At 44.8% G+C, this 17723-nt stretch overlaps 1 long non-coding RNA gene across 3 annotated transcripts in view; it reads right to left on the bottom strand.

The window, feature by feature from the left end:
• The window catches only part of LOC134512704 (uncharacterized), a 34968-nt gene that overhangs the window by 8199 nt on the left and 9046 nt on the right, over nucleotides 1-17723 (bottom strand). For 2 of the 3 annotated variants that reach the window (XR_010070214.1, XR_010070216.1), the window contains 2 exons: nucleotides 16303-16414; nucleotides 11755-11819 (listed from right to left, as the gene is read on the bottom strand). This is a non-coding gene — a long non-coding RNA (uncharacterized LOC134512704). The remainder of the gene's footprint in view (nucleotides 1-11754; nucleotides 11820-16302; nucleotides 16415-17723) is intronic. The other variant, XR_010070215.1, reaches the window with a different exon arrangement.

Below are 17723 nucleotides of genomic sequence, written 5' to 3'. Positions count from 1 at the left end.
AACCCCACAGCTCTGTTGCTGGAGCACAATTTCATACACCATGTTCCTGAGTCGGCTGGAGACAGCCTTGAATTCCTTGGATAAAAGCATCAGATGAAGACTGCCTTAGGCTCTGCTTAAGAACAGATATAGAAGAGGCCCTGCCCTCTGGCCTGACTGCTGTAGGCTCTGCATAAGAAGAGATATAGAAGAGGCCCTGCCCTCTGGCCTAAGGCTTATTTATTGCCTAAAAGCAAAGATACATTGCAGAGTGAGCACTGTTCTTTGTCCTTAGTCTCCACATTTAAGCTCCTTAACTGCTTTTCAGGAGAGCTCCCTCCCGAATCTGTTATTTTTAGATTAGCTATTTTAAAGAGATTGCTTGATGGCCTCTGCATGCCTACTTACTTGGAGGTTTTTGATGCTCACATTTCTCAGTACTGCATGCTCTGTTTTATCTGTGTTTGTATCGCACCAATTCATGTTCTACTGACTGGATCACAGCGTTAGGCCTGGGCAGGCCTGGGAACAGAGACGCATAATTAAAAAAACAAATTAATAACAACAAAAAAAATCAAAGCTGAAGTTACTCAGTCATTGGCTCACATTACTCTGGGAACAGAGCCGAATGCCCGAGTGGAGACCTCTTTTCCAGGGGTGATGCAATCTGTGAGTCCTGGCCTCTCAGCACTTTTTAAATCAGGTTGCAGTAGGTAGAATTTGGCACATGCCTCAGGGCTATGTTACACTGATGGGCACGTGAATATTCCTTTTGTACTTTCAAATGTAACTTCAAACTTTCAACTTTTCCCCCTAAAAAGCAGGGGAGTGGGGAGCAGGGAGAACCCTTTATTCCCCTGCAAAAAATTTGAGTTTGCTGATGGAAACCAGCTACCAGCTGCAGTGACCTGATGGACCAGCATCACCAGTTCCCAGCACTGGCCACCTCTTCTCAGCATGACACAAGCCACTGGCGCTGACTTTCCCTCCTGTCCCCATTGCCAGTTTCTCATCGCCCCCAACTCAGACGGGTGGCCCTACAAGACCCTTCAAGGGGCACACCAGCTCCGCACAGCCTTTGTGTGTGCATGACCCTCTTCTGCACCCTGTGCAAGCTTATGAGGCAAAGGCTTGGATGAAGCCTAACTGCAGTGCTCGGCTCCTCTGCGTAGGGAATTTCTGCACCCCTTCCTTATACAAAAAAGGAAACAGAAGTGTGCCCAGACATAGAATCACAGAATGGTTTGGGTTGGAAGGGACCTTAAAGACCATCTAGTTCCAACCCCCCTGCCCTGGGCAGGGACACCTCCCACCAGACCAGGTTGCTCAAAGGCCCATCCAGCCTGGCCTTGAACACCTCCAGGGATGGGGCAGCCACAGCTTCTCTGGGCAACCTGGGTCAGAGTCTCACTACCCTCACAGTCAAGAATTTCTTCCTAATATCTAAGCTAAATCTCCCCTCTTTTAGTTGAAAACCGTTCCCCCTCGTTCTATCACTACACTCCCTGATCAAGAGTCGCTCCCCATCTTTCCTGTAGGTTCCCTTTAGGTACTGAAAGGCTGCTAGATGGTACCATTGTGTTTTTAGTAAGAAACCACAAGATTGGGAATGAAGGAGTTTGTCACCCTTCGTTCACCCCAGGAGAGCATCTTGAATGCTCCGCAACCCAGGCTTGCATGTTGTCTTGCTGAAGGTTTCCATTAGCTGTCACCGAGTCCCTGATCCCAAAACAGCAACAGGCCCAGTGTTTGTTAAAGTGTTACCACTTTATTTTTTTTTCCCAGTCTTGGAGGGAAAAACGTCAGAGCCATGAGCACAGCCTAAAAGCTGAGAAGCCTGAGCTGGCTGTGACTTCAAAGTCTCGAAGACTTGGTCTTCAAAACCAAGGGAGGGCAGCTCCAGGACCTGGCAAGCCACAGCTCCTCTCCAACAATAAACAGAGAGTCTGGGGTGTTTAGAGGTATCATGCACAGCTGGAAAGTAGGATACGTCTGTCTACTACTCAGCTACCTGATCAAAGAAAATCCCTGTGTGTTCATGAAATTCTGTCTTGGCTTCTTGTTACAAGCCCACAAAACCATATCAGGCTATTACTACCAATTTTTCCTCCCAATGGAGACAACTGTGCTGGATCCCAAGTGCTCAGCTTCACAGGAATCTCTTTTCTAGGTAGAGAAGACAGCAGCCTTCTGCCTCTTCTTCACCACAATTCTGCCTGGAAGTTGCACAGAGACCAAACCACGATGCCAGTCACTGTGGCTTTGCACTGCAAGACATTCATACCCCAGCCCAGAAGATGGAAGTCAAATGTTTCCAACTGTAACGATGACTGAGCTGACAAGAAATGCTGAATTTTTGGAATGCAAACATTTTGGAGGAAAGTTTGAGGTTTTCAAGATTTTTTTTAATCATCCCAAGGAAAGACAGTATACAAGAGGGCTTCTGATGCATGATCACAGCATCAATAATGAATCTCTGTAAGAAAAACACTATTCCCCAACTACACCAAAGAGAAGAAAAAAAGGCTTGGTTACACCCCAGAAGCTCCAGCTAGTCTTCTGGTTCTTCTGACGCAGGCTACCTAGAGCTCAGCATCAGAGGGCAGGTGCTGCTTATCGCAATTTTTGCTGCAACTCTGAAAGATTCAAGCCAAGAGTTCATTCCAAATAGCAGCACTGGTAGAGGCAAGCAAGCCAAGAGATTTGTAATGTGTTTTTAAAGCCAACAAGGAACTAAAGTGATTGCATTTAGGCCTCCAAATCACTGCTGAAGCTTATATTTAAACTGAGCACAGGGTTTTCATATTTTTAATACAAAAAGCTGGAATGGTTTCTACACAGTACCCATTTTTACTTTTGTACTGTGGTTTCTCCTTACTAGAGCTAATGTAGCGTTCTTTCTCTATTTATCCTATGGTGAAAAGTACTTGTTTACTTCTCCAACTGGAGGTCTGTTACACAGGCAGCAGCACGAGCCACTTGAAGCTGGGAGCTCGACCAGCTCCTACGTTGGCCACATGGAAGTCTGTGACTTTCCCTTCCAGTGTCACAATGTTGTTCAGAAAGCAAGCCAGCCCCTCACTCGGGTGCATTAAGTGGTTTTCCCTACTATGGCAAAACTGTCACAGCCAAACCATGCGTGTCTGTAGCTCAGAAGCGCCAAGCAGGTATTTTTACCTCCATTTGAGCTTTTATATCAGCATTAGAGCAATGGTATATGTAATTTTGGTGGGAACTGTCCCTGAGTCTAAGAAACAGCCACCCCACCTGCCAGTACTGTACTGCTGTAAATCAGACACTTCGGGTAGCCAGGACTGCTCAGGAGGTCGGTACCATGTTGGGATACGGCGTCCGGGCACCAGAACCGGATCTCCACAGAGCTGTAATTTCCATGACTCACATAATTTAATATGAACTCACTGGCAGGGTATCCTGGAGTTACTAAATAACAGCAACTTCCCACAGTTAGGAAATAAATCTTGCCATTTTAGAGCACAGTATGTTTCATTTTACAGAAATCAAAACAACTACATGATTCTTGCAAGACCATTGCTTTGGCAATACATACATCCTCTCTTCCTTCATTTCCTTGCCACCCCTACCCCTTCCAGTCCCCCTCCACCAATTTTTGAGAAGACAGCTGTTGGCAAAGCAGCTTTTGTTTCCTTTACAATATCCTCATTATTCCTTTAGAAAATCCTTTCATTTCTTGAATAAATTAAGAAAATATTTAGAAACTTAAGGTAACAAAAGTGCAAAGCCACAGGAACCTGAGAAAGACTGGGAGGGGGGTGTGAATTTGATATAATAAAAATACTGATGTAGTTTTTTGGTTCTATGTGAAAGGAATTCCACCTTCCACTACCCTCATAAACATCATGTCTCATGATGCTTCCCTCCCACTCCTAAACTCTGCACTGGCATTTGCTTAGCAGTACCCTGGCACTAATACAAGTTTCCATAGCAAAGGATGTTAAATGAGACTTGAGGAACTACTGAGGACTGAAAGGCAACTAAACCAGACATAAAGCAGCACAAAAATGCAAAATGTCCTTGGAATATCCCTCCTGGGAACTCCCTGTTAGCACTGAGAGATGGTGTGAAAAATATTCCCTTCAGAAATCCTGCCCTAAGTAAAGCTATAATCCACAGTTAAAATAACCCACAGTTAAAAATGCCAGACTAGATCTGAAGTACAAAACTGTGACTGTATCAGAACAGATGTTAGGGACAGAAACCCTGTTTATCCTCATAAACATCAAATCCATCCAAAATCTTATGAAAACCGATGATAAAGGGGTAAAACTTAAAAATCTATGGGACTTTCCCTGCAGAGCTTTAAGTGGAGCACTGAAACCATTGGCCATCAGAGCTCGAGCTGGCATCAGCTGGCATGATTCATGGACTTCAGTATAAAGGCGGCTTCAGAAATGAATAAAAGCTCTATTTACAACTCTTAATGCCCCCTAAAAGGGCTTCTGTGTAAGAGACCCCCACCTATATTAGGAGGAGCACCACTCAAAGCAAAGTTTAACCCTAATGGCAGCAGAAAGAAGATACTCCATCCACAGGGAGATAACACAGTGATGTCTCCTTGAGCGCCCAAGCAATTTTCAATCAAAACTGGCAAGGGGGAGAAAAAAAAATTGACTTTTAAATTTTTTTATAAAAGTAGCAGGCCTAATGCTCCTTAGTGGATGGGATCTCGCAACACAGAGAGCTCCTATGACGTTTATAAGGGTGTATACACCTCCCCTCCACATGTATTCCAATACCAGGGCTGGTGCTAGTCTCTGTGCCACTCAAGCTTTGCACAGAAGGGAAACTTGAGTCATAAGGAGTTAAAGGTCTAAAGAGACCATGGGGATGGTCCCAGCGTGAGAGCCATCCCAGTTTTAAACAGGGGTAGTGGTACCGAGATGCTGGCAGAGCGCTGTACCCTCACATTTGTCTCTAGCAACTATAGCATCAGGTCCAAGCCCAGGATTATACGGGATCACTGCATTCATGATTGCATCTCAGCCCCCTCCCTCGCGGTCCCAGGGCTGTAGGGTGCCATTTCACACCATGGAGCCTGTTTCACGGCTGGTTGCCACCAAAACCAGCAGCCTCACCCTGTTCCTTGCACCCACTACAGTGTTCCTCCAGCCTCTTGGTTGAGCCAATTCAGTGTGCAGGACCACCAGCGCAGCTTTTTTCCCTCCACAGGAAGTTAGTTTTGTGACAGCTAAACCAGCTCACTGTGGAGCACCAGAGATGGCACAAAGGATTAGAGGGGCTGAAGAACCAGCTTTGGGGGAAGAAGATCTTTGGCACTGGGGAACAATTTGATCACCTTCAGCATCTTGCAGGACCTCACCCTTCAGCACAGCAATGATGTCTCCAAACACTCACCCGCCAAGTGCTCTTGCTGGATCATTGCTGGTGGGCAAACCCCAAGGGCTAAGGCCCTGCTGTCCTGCTTACACCCTGTAGTTCTGCTTACACCCTGTTTTTACCATGGCTCAGGGTATCCATGCTACATGGCATGCAGGAAAGTGGATCATAAAGTCTGCTGAAGGCAACAAAAACCCCTCATTCCAAACACCTTGGGTTCAACTTTTAACAGCCAAATCTTTAGGAGATAGGTTGCTGAACTGTCACAGGTCTGATAAACCCTTCATCAGGGAACAGAGCACAGCCAAATCTGCCCCCTCTGCCTGAAAATGGCCAGGGACTGAATGCTGAAGCAGCACAGACAGGTCCAAACCAGAGCCACTTGCCCCTGGTCACAGGCAGTGATGCCTGCTCCAGAAGATACACAGCTACATTGGGCCAAGAAGTGAGCAAAGGATGGACTTCCACAGTCCAAAAACTGGTGCCAGCAAACCCCTTGCACTGAAGGCTGTGAATTGATCCCAACAGCTGCTGAAATTTGCCTTTCCCACCTGGGGTACCATCAGAGGGACAAAAATTCACCATGCAGAGATTGCCCCTTGTTCCTGACTGTCTCTCAGCAGGAAAAACATTACCTCATTCAGGACAAGCATGAATGCTAATTCATTAATTTGAGACTTTTTAGTGCTAATGGTACATTTACGTGCACCTGAATCAAGTGAAGTGCAGTGGATTTTTACATGAGCACTATTAACAGTTACCCATCCAGTTCCCTTGTGTAACAACAAGATGCAGCATTCATATGAATTTTCCCCTTGAAAGGGCATTTTTGTGTCATGTAAGCCTTTAAAATTACAGATAAGGTTCCATCTTCCCAAAACCAAGGACTAGCATACAACTGCCTCCCACCAACACATGCTGTCTCTGTAGGGCTCCAATTCCTCCCTCAGAGGCCTAGCACACTTTAAATTAAGCTACACTCCCTCTCCCAAAATAATAAAAAAAAAAGTAAGATGACATATTGTTTACATGGTCTCTTGCCCATTAAGCTTTTAGGCTGTACATGCTGTCTTATTTTAAGTCTGATTCAAGACAGTCATTTTACTTCCCTGCCAAGAAATAACTGACCGTTGATTCATTATACTGAATGCCAAAGAGACTAGCAATCCATAATGATACAATATCACGGCTATTTTTTAAAATGTTTTAAAATACAATTTTTAGACAAAATTAAGCCCAGAAGACGGTTAAGATAATGCGTTGCATACCTCTGGGGATGGTATTCCATTTATGGACACAGCCTCTGAGTTATTGCAGTCATTAGCCTTGACCAGTGACAGAAGTCAATACGTGACATGTCAGCATAAACTTTAAGCAGGCAGACATGCATAGGTACTGGACGGACTGGGATAAGATATGGACAGGGAGGGTAAGAGTTGTACAACTGGTTTTAATCAATGCGTGGACTTTTGCATTGATTTTTTACTAGCACAGAAAGTCAGGTTCACCGGCTAAGATGCTCTTTAGCTCTTTCCCCTCCCTGCCCCCCATGACAGCATCAGAAAGGGGCAAATACCTCAATCTGTCCGCTCTTAGCTCCAGTGCATCCCATACTGCAAAGGGTGTTTTCAGAGCACAGACCTGTCCTTCCAGCTGCCCCATGTCTAGACAAAGGCCAGAGAGGTTGCTTGCTGGTGGAACAGCGTGCAAGCTGCCTGAGAGCCAGCTGGTTTCTGCTGAGGGTTCTTCCTTCCTCCCACTACATGGGCTCGTCAGTCTTGGCAGTCACAAATCCACAGGCTCCGCCCTAGGTCTTCCCGCAGCACATGCCAACAAGCGAGATTGTCATCATATGAGTATTTGGTTGGAAGGGACCTCTGGAAGTCTCTATTCCAACCTCCTGCTCAGAAGAGGACGATTGCCAGTGCTAAATCAGGTCAGCTGCGGCTTTGTCTAGCAGATACTTGAACCCCCTCCAAGGATAGGGATTCCCCCAACCCCTCTGGTGATCTGCTGCACACCTTCCCCACAAGGAAGTTTTTCCCCAGTATCCAACCTGAACCTCCCAAGCCACAATTTGTGACCTTTGCTTCTTGTGACACCATCTGCCACCACCGAGAAGAGTTTGGGTCTGTCATCTTTTCAACTGCCCTTCAAGAGGTTGGACGCTACTATTACATTGTCCTTTTGCCTCCTGGCCATGCCAGGACTTTGTTACTGGCACCACACATGGGACATTCTTCACAAAGGAGGTCACCAACAACATCCTGCTGGATGCTTGTGAGCACTTGGCACCTTTCATCTGGATTCATCAGTATTTGCAAACAAGCCACGTACCATCCACGCAAGTGGGTGTGTGTAGACAGAGCTAAGCAATCACGTGCCTTGAGTCAAGGTGCCAAGGGCAAGATCCACTGCCAGGAATCTCTTAGCAGCTGCCTGTTCAGTTGCCCTGCATCCCTCATGGAGGGAAGGGGTCGGAGATGGTATTTCTTTGAGCTAAGAGGTTCACTAAGCATCACCGTGTTAACTAAAAATACAGAACCTGTAATAAAGACAAGAAGCATCACTGAAGGGTCACTTTCCAGGACCAGATTAGCTCAGCCATATTCACAGAAATCTTGTGCAAGGACATGCCAAAGGAGACCACCATGGAGTTAAGCCTAAACAAGCATCATGGGGCAACGGTCCAGTGTTTGGGAAGTACTCGTGGAAGAAAGGGTGAGAGCATTGCTCCCCATATGGTTGGGGACACCACCACTCAGTACTCCCCAGTTTTAGTGACAGAGCACATGGGGTGCCCTTCTCGAGAGTGGAGGAGGAGTGTGCAAGGCGTGCAGGCAGGAACCAAGAAGAGAGATGGGATGTGCAAGGTAGGACATCAGCAGCCCCAAGGAGAAGACATCTCAGCAGCATGCTCACCCACCTGGGAGGTGAGAGGCGTCCTGTTCTGAAGGTGGTTGCCACAGCAAAATCTTCCTCAAAAAGTGAATGTACCAAATGAGACCACATCTTGGTTTCCTTAGTGCAGGCACATCACCTCCTCTGAGGGTAGTCAACAGCTATCAGAACAACTAGCATTGCCTTTTAGACATGGCTGGGGCATGTTGACCCACATGACTTCTAATCCTGATCAGAGTGCACAGCCTCAAGGAGAAGGGATCAGCTGGGCCCTACAACAGGCCAGGCCCTCTTCTCCTGTGCCTCCAGAGGCCAGGAAGAAGGAACTGGTGGAAATCAAACATGCCTCAGGAGATGCAAGACAGGGGACTTGCAGCACAGCAGAGCAGAGCCTGGAAGCTGCTTGCACCAAGGCTACCATAGGAACACAGTACAGCTTTGGTCTTCAGCCACCCCACAGTGCAGAAGGGTGAAGGGGACCAGAAGCAGGCACCAGGAGCATCTCAATTCAGGGAAGAAATGGAGGAAAACACGGTAAAATGGTAGAATATTCAATACAGCAAGGGGAAAGGGAACAGCAGCAATATTTAAAATAAAATAGATAAATGAAAGTGGGCAGCCTTCCCTGCCACCCAGGACTCGGCACATAAGTCCTTCAGGCTCTTCGTTGAAAGCCATTGGTCCCTTATTCAGGACAAAATCTCAGCAGCAAAAAGCTAAAGCCTCCCCCAAGTCCAGACACTGATCAGCTCCTTAAGAGAGCTGTATGTGTCTCTCTCTTCTCTAGTAGGAAACTGCCTCCCCTACCCAAATCAGGTGCTAAAGACAGGGCCTCAATGCATTAACCCTTTCCAGCCTTGCTGTTCTTTGAATGCCAACAGGACAACGTGCCTTATGTACATGTTCCTGCAGAAAAAGGAGAAAAGAGATATTTGATGAATCCTCAACAAAAAGGGGTTTCAACAGGATTCAGAAAGGTCTAAACATATTCCCCACCTAGGATTGTGCTGCATTTTAAGGGAGAAGTCAGACCCCAAGGGTGTGTGATCCCTGCCTCCCAGGAAGGAGTCGCCTCAGGCTTCCAACAAAACATTAGGCTGTGATTTGCAGAGAAGGAATTTTATATGGGGTTTTTTTGTGAAGTGACCTAGAAAAGGCTGTGAGGCTCCACTAGTAGAGTGTATAAGCCACCGCTTATCTATGGAGTGACCTAAACAAGGATGTGATGCTCAGCTGCCAGATAATAGTTTGCTTCAGTTAATCAGTGATTTGCAGTGATTCAAACAGAGCTGCTTGCCTGTTGAGTCAATGTTTCACAAAATTTGGGTATAGAATCTGAGTCCCAACCACCTTGACAAAGCTGTTTATGAAAAGGAAGAGATTCTTACAAGACTGTAGTTGACTTGATACACTAATTTTAAAATTATGTCTTTCTGTGCCCTTCCAACTATAATAATCCCAACTGCACTTTGCTAGCTGAGAGGAAAATGATGTAATGCTGAGGAATGGGCAAAGGATGCGATGGTCTGACTCTGCACTACTGTGACCTTGGTAAAGTCATTTCACGTCCTTGTGCCTCAGATTCCTCCTTGTGAAACAGCAGTGAACTAAAACCTCCTTTCTCCCACAGTGTGGTTATTCTGCTGTTCAGATGGCTAACTTTTCAAGACAGGGACAGTGCCAAGCAAAACACAGCCCATGAAGAATAATAAGGCAATAATCAATGTCCTGCATTCATTTGCACCAGTTTGCAAAAGTGATTCAGTGGTTATAAATAGATGTGGGCCTAAGGCAAGAATCACAGAGGGCCCTGGTTTTCAGAGATGAGGAGAAATCTGCTTTTACATGAAGAGTTTACAGATTATCAGTAAGATAAATCATCTTTTATTTCCCAAACAAAAAGATTAAATAAAATCCTGAAGTGTCTTATTTTCAGTAACGGGGAAATAAGTCAAAGCAGAAGTTATTAATCTGAGACACACATGATTAAAACAGATCTGGCAAGAACAAAAGGAAGAAAACCAAAGATAGTTATAGTCTTGTTACAGAGATAATGAGTTATCATTCAGGATGCTTCTGTAAACCCAGCACATTTTCTGCGAGGTGAAAAATACTGTCCCTGAGGAGTACAGCTCTCACAAGTAACCACGAGCAAAGGTATCGAGCTCTGCTCCCACATGCTGGGCACTGGCTTGGTCACACTACACGGTCCAGCCGGGCTAGTGCTGCTCAGATCTGCCTCCTGGCCAAACAGAAGAGCCCATATCGCCCACCACATGGCCCGAGCTGAGCTCAGCCGTAAACCAGGTGCTTGGTTTGAGCAAGAAGGGCTTTTTTCTCTTCTAACTCAGGTGTGTTCATGAAGAAGGAATTATGTTTGCCTTGGAAATTACTTCCTTATTTCTTGTGTCTTCACTAATTTCTTCTAGGTTGCTAATTTAAGTGCTGTGGATCACATGGGAGGACTCATTATATGACCGGTAATATGGAACCTAAAGGATCCATAACTGGTTGGTGTCAACTTCCCCCCAATTTCCACTTAAGCAACACTTTAAACTAGGTCAGAGCATTAATTAACTTTTGTATGAAATCTCTCCCCAGTCCATCCTGCCTCCCATTGGCTAGTTAATTAAAATCAGCACCAATATTACGCTGCTTACTTTACAGCAAAAAAATTGCCAGTAATCATCCTTTGGGGGAATAAATTAATTATGGGCTACTATGTCTTAATCCTCAGCTGCAGTCCTGTAGCTAGAAGCCAAAATCCTCTCTGTCCTGCTTGGGTTTCCTGAAGGTAACTGGGTCACAGGAACACGTGCCTTGGCTTCATCCTTTGCTGTACTTCAGCTTGACAAATCTTTGTTGAAGATAATCTCCTTAAAACAGAGGCCAGTTTCTTCCAGCTTTCTTGTTGGAAACTGGCTCCCTGAGCACCTTACAAGGATATAGCTGACCTTGGAAAAGTTTGGGTTCATGCTTGCAATGAGCTGGGCTTTGTGTTCGTGGAGCAGTATGGGAGATTCATCTGTCTTTGCCTGAAATGCCAACAGTGTAGGCTCCTGGGTCTAAGTAAACCGAGCAAATTTTCAGTCAGTGGAGGGCAACAAGCATGTCTGACTTGCTGCTTATTACATCCTAAGGGAAACACCTAAACAATTCAGAATAACCCTGTTCTAGAGATCCTTTCTCCTCCCATGATGAGGAGGGAAGAGTAAAGCAGATGCTTGACTGTAGATGGATATTACGTGCAGTGGAACAAATCTTACCCATAAAAGCATCCCTTTCCTCCTGGGTAAACTGATGTTTGTGTTCTGTGCCGTCCCTGGGAGGACTGTGGCAAGATCATTGCCTGTCTGAGGGTCTTTTTGCCTGTGAGGTGTAAAATATCTACGAGGCTTCAGGAAACTGTAGCTGATATTCTTGGTCAAGGAAACAGTCACAGCTTCCCTGAGTACACAGAAAACAGTATTTATAATTAGTGTCTTGAACTGCACTGACCTGGGTCTGGCAGCTCCAGTTCTTCTCCTGAAGTTGGCCAGCCTGGCTGCCACTCCTCCCTTGCTCTGCAAGGATGAGAAACAAATCAGTTGGCAGCTGTTTCCCAGGCACAGAGAGACCATGCTTTTTGAAGTCACCCATCACAACAAGAAAATCTATTTATAAATATCGCTGCCTTTGTTTTTTATGGTGGGAACACAAAAAAAGCTGTTGCTGAGATCATGTCTGTGGGCTTAAATTTGGCATCTGAACCCTTTCCACACCTTTGAAAAAATCTAAGAGAATACAAGATCTTATCACCATTTTAGATGTTGAATGCCTGCAGCTGAACTGCAAAGATGTGTAGACAGACAACAAAAGCAAACAAAGGGTTTGGAGTTTGTTATTTTTGTCTTGGTTTCCCTGCCCCTGTGTAAACTTTAGCCTCTTCAGCCTCTGTCTTCATCTGTTTCCTTCCCCATTGTGTATATCTGACTGCAAGCCTAACTACCTGTGCAAATAACCAAATGAGCTGAATTGTTTGCTGGGAAAAGGTCTCTGCTGTAGCTGCAGTTTCTTTCAGTTTGGGAATTGTGCAGGCCACTCTGGGAACTGTATCAGAAAGCGGTTACTTCCAGTAACACAGCCCCATGGCAAGGCTTGTATAAGACAGCACCAATTTTTGATGCTGGTTCTGGTCCATGTTAGAAGTAGAGGGAGTAGAGGGAGGACTCCCAGCTCAACAGGAACAGGACTCAGGTTTTGATGAAAAACAAGCAGAATTATTTAATTCACCATGATACTTTGAGCATTCCTCGAAGTGGTCTTTCCCAATTTTGTAGTCTTTCACCAGCATTCCAGCTTGGGTCAAGAGAAGTATATGATGTTTTTTTAAAACCTATCCCTAACTCATTTTTGTTATCTGGCAGACAACATTTCAGACCTTATCTTCATCAGCTTCCAGACACTGAGGCACAGTTTCTCATGAGGATTGCTGGCCACCCACTGCGGGCTCCTCTGCAGGTGTGCCCCAGTTGCCTATCGCTCACAAGTATTACCACACCAAGTTAACACCCACCACCGGACCTTGCCAGTACTTGCCATACTTAGGCAAAAATCTGCTTCCTGTTTTGTGATAGATCTGTGTCACTCAACTGGCAAAAAAGTGTGGCAATAAAGTGTCACTTATTTCCTGACTGGTGAGTTTAAAAGGTGAAAGAGCTATTTCATGCTTTGGATGTATGAGGAAGAACTGAAGAGATCAAACAAGATAACTGTCAAGGCAGTAAACTTAGAAACACCATGGCAAGCAGATAGGCGGAACTGGGGATGAAAAGGACAGGTGAACTGGAGGTACTCCCCTGGCTGGCCGTCGGCCCGGTTTGCCTGCAGCTGAAGGAACTTGCCTGTGTTGCACCAGAAAACTCCTGGCATTTATTTGAAAGTGTGCATTTTGTGCTGACAATACACTTGAGTCCTAGAGTCAAGTACAATTGATATTGAAACCTGTATGACTGTTACTCTGTAAATCATTTGGGTAAATGATTCTTTACAAGACAATGGGATGGAAGGAACAACCGGACCTACAACCGGGTAGCAGAAACTTCAGTGGGCTGATTGCCCAAGAAACCTGGCTATACTGCATGAAATGCATCCTTAAGGTGAACTTGGCTAACTATAATATGAAAACTACACCTCTAGAAGTTAGGATACCCACCTCTGCTTGAAGACCCTCACCCACTGAGTCTGTGCAGTAAAATTAAGAGACACTATACCTTTAATTGAAGATGAGGACAATTTTACACCCATCAGCTTCAAGATAAGGAATTATGAGCACCAGTAAAAAGTTGATAAACAATGGATATGTTAATTATGCTAATTTACAATGTATAAATGAACGATTGTTTCAATGCTGGGTGTGCTAGCTTTGCGGAGATACCCCCTAGCACACTTTTCTGTGCAGAACTGCTAATAAATAGCTAATACCTCGACTCTTTGTGTTATTGGCTTGTACAGTGGGTAAATGATCCCATGAGTTTTGGGACAAAACCATTTTCTCAGTTCTTCATGTGTACCTGTTACTCACAGTATCCAAAGGAATACGTCTTTGTGCAGCAGCTCTGGGACCGACTAACACAAATTAGTGTGTTATTAGTGCAAATTAGTGCAAAAATGCAGTCAAATCCTACATTTTTCTCCTTGCGAAGCCTTTCCCACTGGTAATTGAAGTCCTAATGCTAACATTCCTCTTCCTTCTTCCTCCTCCTCCTCTCCACAGAAAATTGCTGGCAGTTTTTATGACAGGTTGTATAAATGCAATCCCCTTAAATGGAGTGGAGATTGTATTTACTATAAGCCATATTTTAAAAGACCAGTCCCTTAAGGAAAAACGTGCCATTACTGCAGAGAAGAGATCTGTCCAGGGTGAAATAGCTCTGTACTAGGAGTTAAACCCACCTGGGCCAATAGATAGTGGTAAGTCTTCGCAGAGGCTGTCTGTAAGTCTCTGCAAAACAAGGGAGGCATGTATCTGCCTGCCTGTCGCATGGATGAAGCATGAGCAGGAGACACCGCTGTCTACAACTCATATCCTGATTGCTGTTCTTAAGGCCACAAAGCACAGTGGCCAGGACGCTCCTCTCAAGTGCTGGCCCAGCACAGCTGGAGGCACAGAGCCCAAGTGCGGGATTCAAGTGCTGAGATTTCTAGGAGTGGTCTAATGAGATTTACTGAGCTTTCTGGGGTCTAAAAGCTGCCATGTCAGCTTTCCTTTTACCTTTCTTTGAGAAGCAGGTTGTTTTCTTTGTCTATATCCTTGCTCTGGAGGAGCAGAGGCATCTAAGGGGTGCAAGTGGTCTGACTGAGGGGTGAAAAGAGTAAAAATATGACGAAAAGAGTGAAACTAGTATTAAAAGTCCAAAAAAGTACACTCCTCTATGGTGCCATCACAGCAAAAAATATGCACATTATATATTGAGAGGAAGGGGCATGGCGTGCATTTCTGCTCATTCATAAACTGGTTATTGCATATATGTGCCGTGAGGCAGCTCTGGGATTTAGAATGATCTCATCTTGCTCCTGGATGAAACGCAGAACACATTCCCCTGGTGAATCAGGGATTTCATTTGCATTTCTTTGTCTATCGAGCAAAAGTATAACATGGAATCTCAAACAAGTGATTTCTTTTTCCAGAGATTTTTACCAAATTCTGTTTACATTACAAACTCAAAATTAACCATTGTTCACCACTTTGACAAGTAAGAAAGAAAACTCACATGCATTTTGGATTTAGAGACTGGTCTTACTGGTTTTTTTTAACTTGTTCAGGAAAACTGCTTCTTCTGTTTAAAGAATATTCTATCTGTGCTCTCTGGTCTTCCCTTATCATCCAGCCTTCATACCCCATGCGTCCTTTGCTATCCTTATCCAAGATACTGTTATTGTTATGTTAGATAACTTAGAAGTGCAATATATGATGTGGCATTTTGTCTGGGAAAATAATAAAGTCACATCTATTTGTTGCAATATGAGTATCATTAAAGAAAAATATAGCTCCTCCCTAACTCTCAGCTCTACAAACTCTTCACCTGTTTTCCAACTTTAAGATTTTATCTGCCTTTGTGCAAGACTTGGTCACACCACAAGACATTTGAAGACATAAAGATTAAACACTTTAGAAGGAAAAAACACAGTTATAAAACACTGATTATCCTAGGACATGTTCTCTTAACACAATAGTTGCAAGGCAATGGCTGATGTAAACAATGATAATTACTTCCTCTTGCCTTTTGAATACAGACAATTGCAGTCAAAGTGATACTTTACTGTTCATAAAGCAGTTCATGTTTACCTGTTTGCACTCTGAGATATGAAACACCCAAACATCAGAAAATAGAATGAAGATCTAGAAAGGAATGTATTGTTTCCATTTTCTAAACTGATTATCAATAATATGGCTTGTGCTAGTGTTCAATTTAGACACAGCCATTTCTTGCATCCTTCTTGTGTCCTGGAAAAGACATGGTCATTTAGCTCTACATGCTTTTCCAGATGTAGCCCATCCTTGTGGTGTCTAAGCCACGTTCTGAAATTAATTCCTCCATCTTTGCCGGGAGATATTACTCCTGAATTAACTCCTCTATCTACGCAGAACCAGTACCACCTCCCCAGGTCACTGCATAAAAGGTGGGAGCTGGTGGGGCAGAGCTGTTCCCCAACATGTTCTCACTTCCTAAACACATTCCCTGCTGGCATTGTGGGCACAGATGGGAAAAACACTGCTTCTCTGACTTAATGAACTTTTTTTCTTAATGGGACTTTTCTTCTGCAAAGGGAAACCTGTGTGAGCCAGCTCTGAGATCACAGAATCACAGAGGGGTGGAGGTAGGAAGGGACCTCTGGAGGTTATCTGGGGCAACCCCCCTGCTCAATCAGGGCCACCTAGAGCTGGTTGCCCAGGACCATGTCCAGTCCTTGCCTGGGATAGATGAGGAACAGCTGCTTTAATCTGTATAAACATTGGAGAGAGCCCAAGGTGCCAAATAATCCAGCACATTACAGCCTGATTACCTTAATTTCCTCTTCCTTCCTTTCCACGTCTTCCCTGGTCAAGCTGCTCTCCACTTGGCTGGAGTTGTTCTCCCAGTGAAGTGTGTAGCACAATACAGACACAATGGATACACTGCGGGGAAGAGAACAAAGAAATAGACAGCATGACATGGAGGTGGCAGAGCCAAAGGCTTGGCCCAAATGTGTGTGACTTATCTACACAAGGCATGCAGGGCTCAAGGGAAAGGCTTTGTATTTTGCCATTGGAGCAGATCACGCTTGGTTTCTACCTACGCAGTTAGGAGGCTTTGTCTGAAGCTGGTGATGGGAAGGTGCTCAACTGTTTTGCAAACCCTGGCATCAAAGGAATGTATTCACATGATGTTTCTGCACCTTACCCTGGCATTATGCATGTGACACCAGCCCTCTGCAGTATTGATCAAATTATTTGAAACTGCTGATGGAAAAGCTGTGACTTCACCTCTTAAATTGCTTCCTGGGAAAAGGTTCAGCAGATGCTTTATGGGGCTAGGCGTTCTGCCAGGTGAGTTATTCACTCATGCAGGACTCCCCTGGAGAAGTGGAGGGCTGCAGAACTCACCCCAGCACTCCACAGAAAAGATGGGAAAGCAGACAAATGGCTCCATAATTTGATGTCCCATGTGTCATTGCTTTTCCCCTTTCCAATACAGTGTCAGCTCTGCTTCAGGTATTAAGGAAGGAGGGTGACTGCAGATAAACAACACCCTTGTGTGAACAAACAAGGCCCACGGGGGTAATAAGTGTGACCCCCTGGAAATTGCTACCACTTAGGACTGAAGGTCCTTGATTCAGCAAAACACTAGGAACACGCACTCACACTGGCCTTGTGGGCTTTGGTGACTTGGGACGAAGACAGGGTCCTTTCCCCCCATGACAGCTGTGGGTACTGTCTCCACAACGTTCCCAACCCTTGTCCTCCAGGAAAGAGACATTCAATGTGGAGGTCATTAGCAGGTCCCAGAGGATGACAGACCACAGTATTAAAGCCTAAACTAAAGCATACTGAAGTCAACACCTACTCATTGATGGATACAGATATTGCATTAGGCCTTTAGCAAATAACTAATTACTTCTTGAGTTGAGTTGAGGACAGCCAAGTGGAGTACTTGTAGGGGACTTTTACAGGTGCTTTCCAGTTAATAAGTTGTTCACATGAATAATCCTCCATCATGCAAACCGTTCTACTGAACACAAGGGCTATAATAAGGGCTGCAGGATGAAGCCCCGAGATAAGATGCAGAGTAAACAAAGTATGATATTACAGCCATTAATTAATGTTTAGAAATAGGCAGATAATGAAGTCAGGATGGCCATGAGTCACAAGGCTTCACTGCTTCCTGAGCTTATAAGCAAAACTGCTCTTAGTGCAAAGCCATGGTTCTATTTTTAAAAAGAGCTGC

The sequence above is a fragment of the Chroicocephalus ridibundus genome, chromosome 3 (genome assembly GCF_963924245.1).
Source record: "Chroicocephalus ridibundus chromosome 3, bChrRid1.1, whole genome shotgun sequence".
NCBI classification, from domain to species: Eukaryota; Metazoa; Chordata; class Aves; order Charadriiformes; family Laridae; genus Chroicocephalus; species Chroicocephalus ridibundus.
This window is presented reverse-complemented; position numbering and strand designations above follow the sequence as displayed.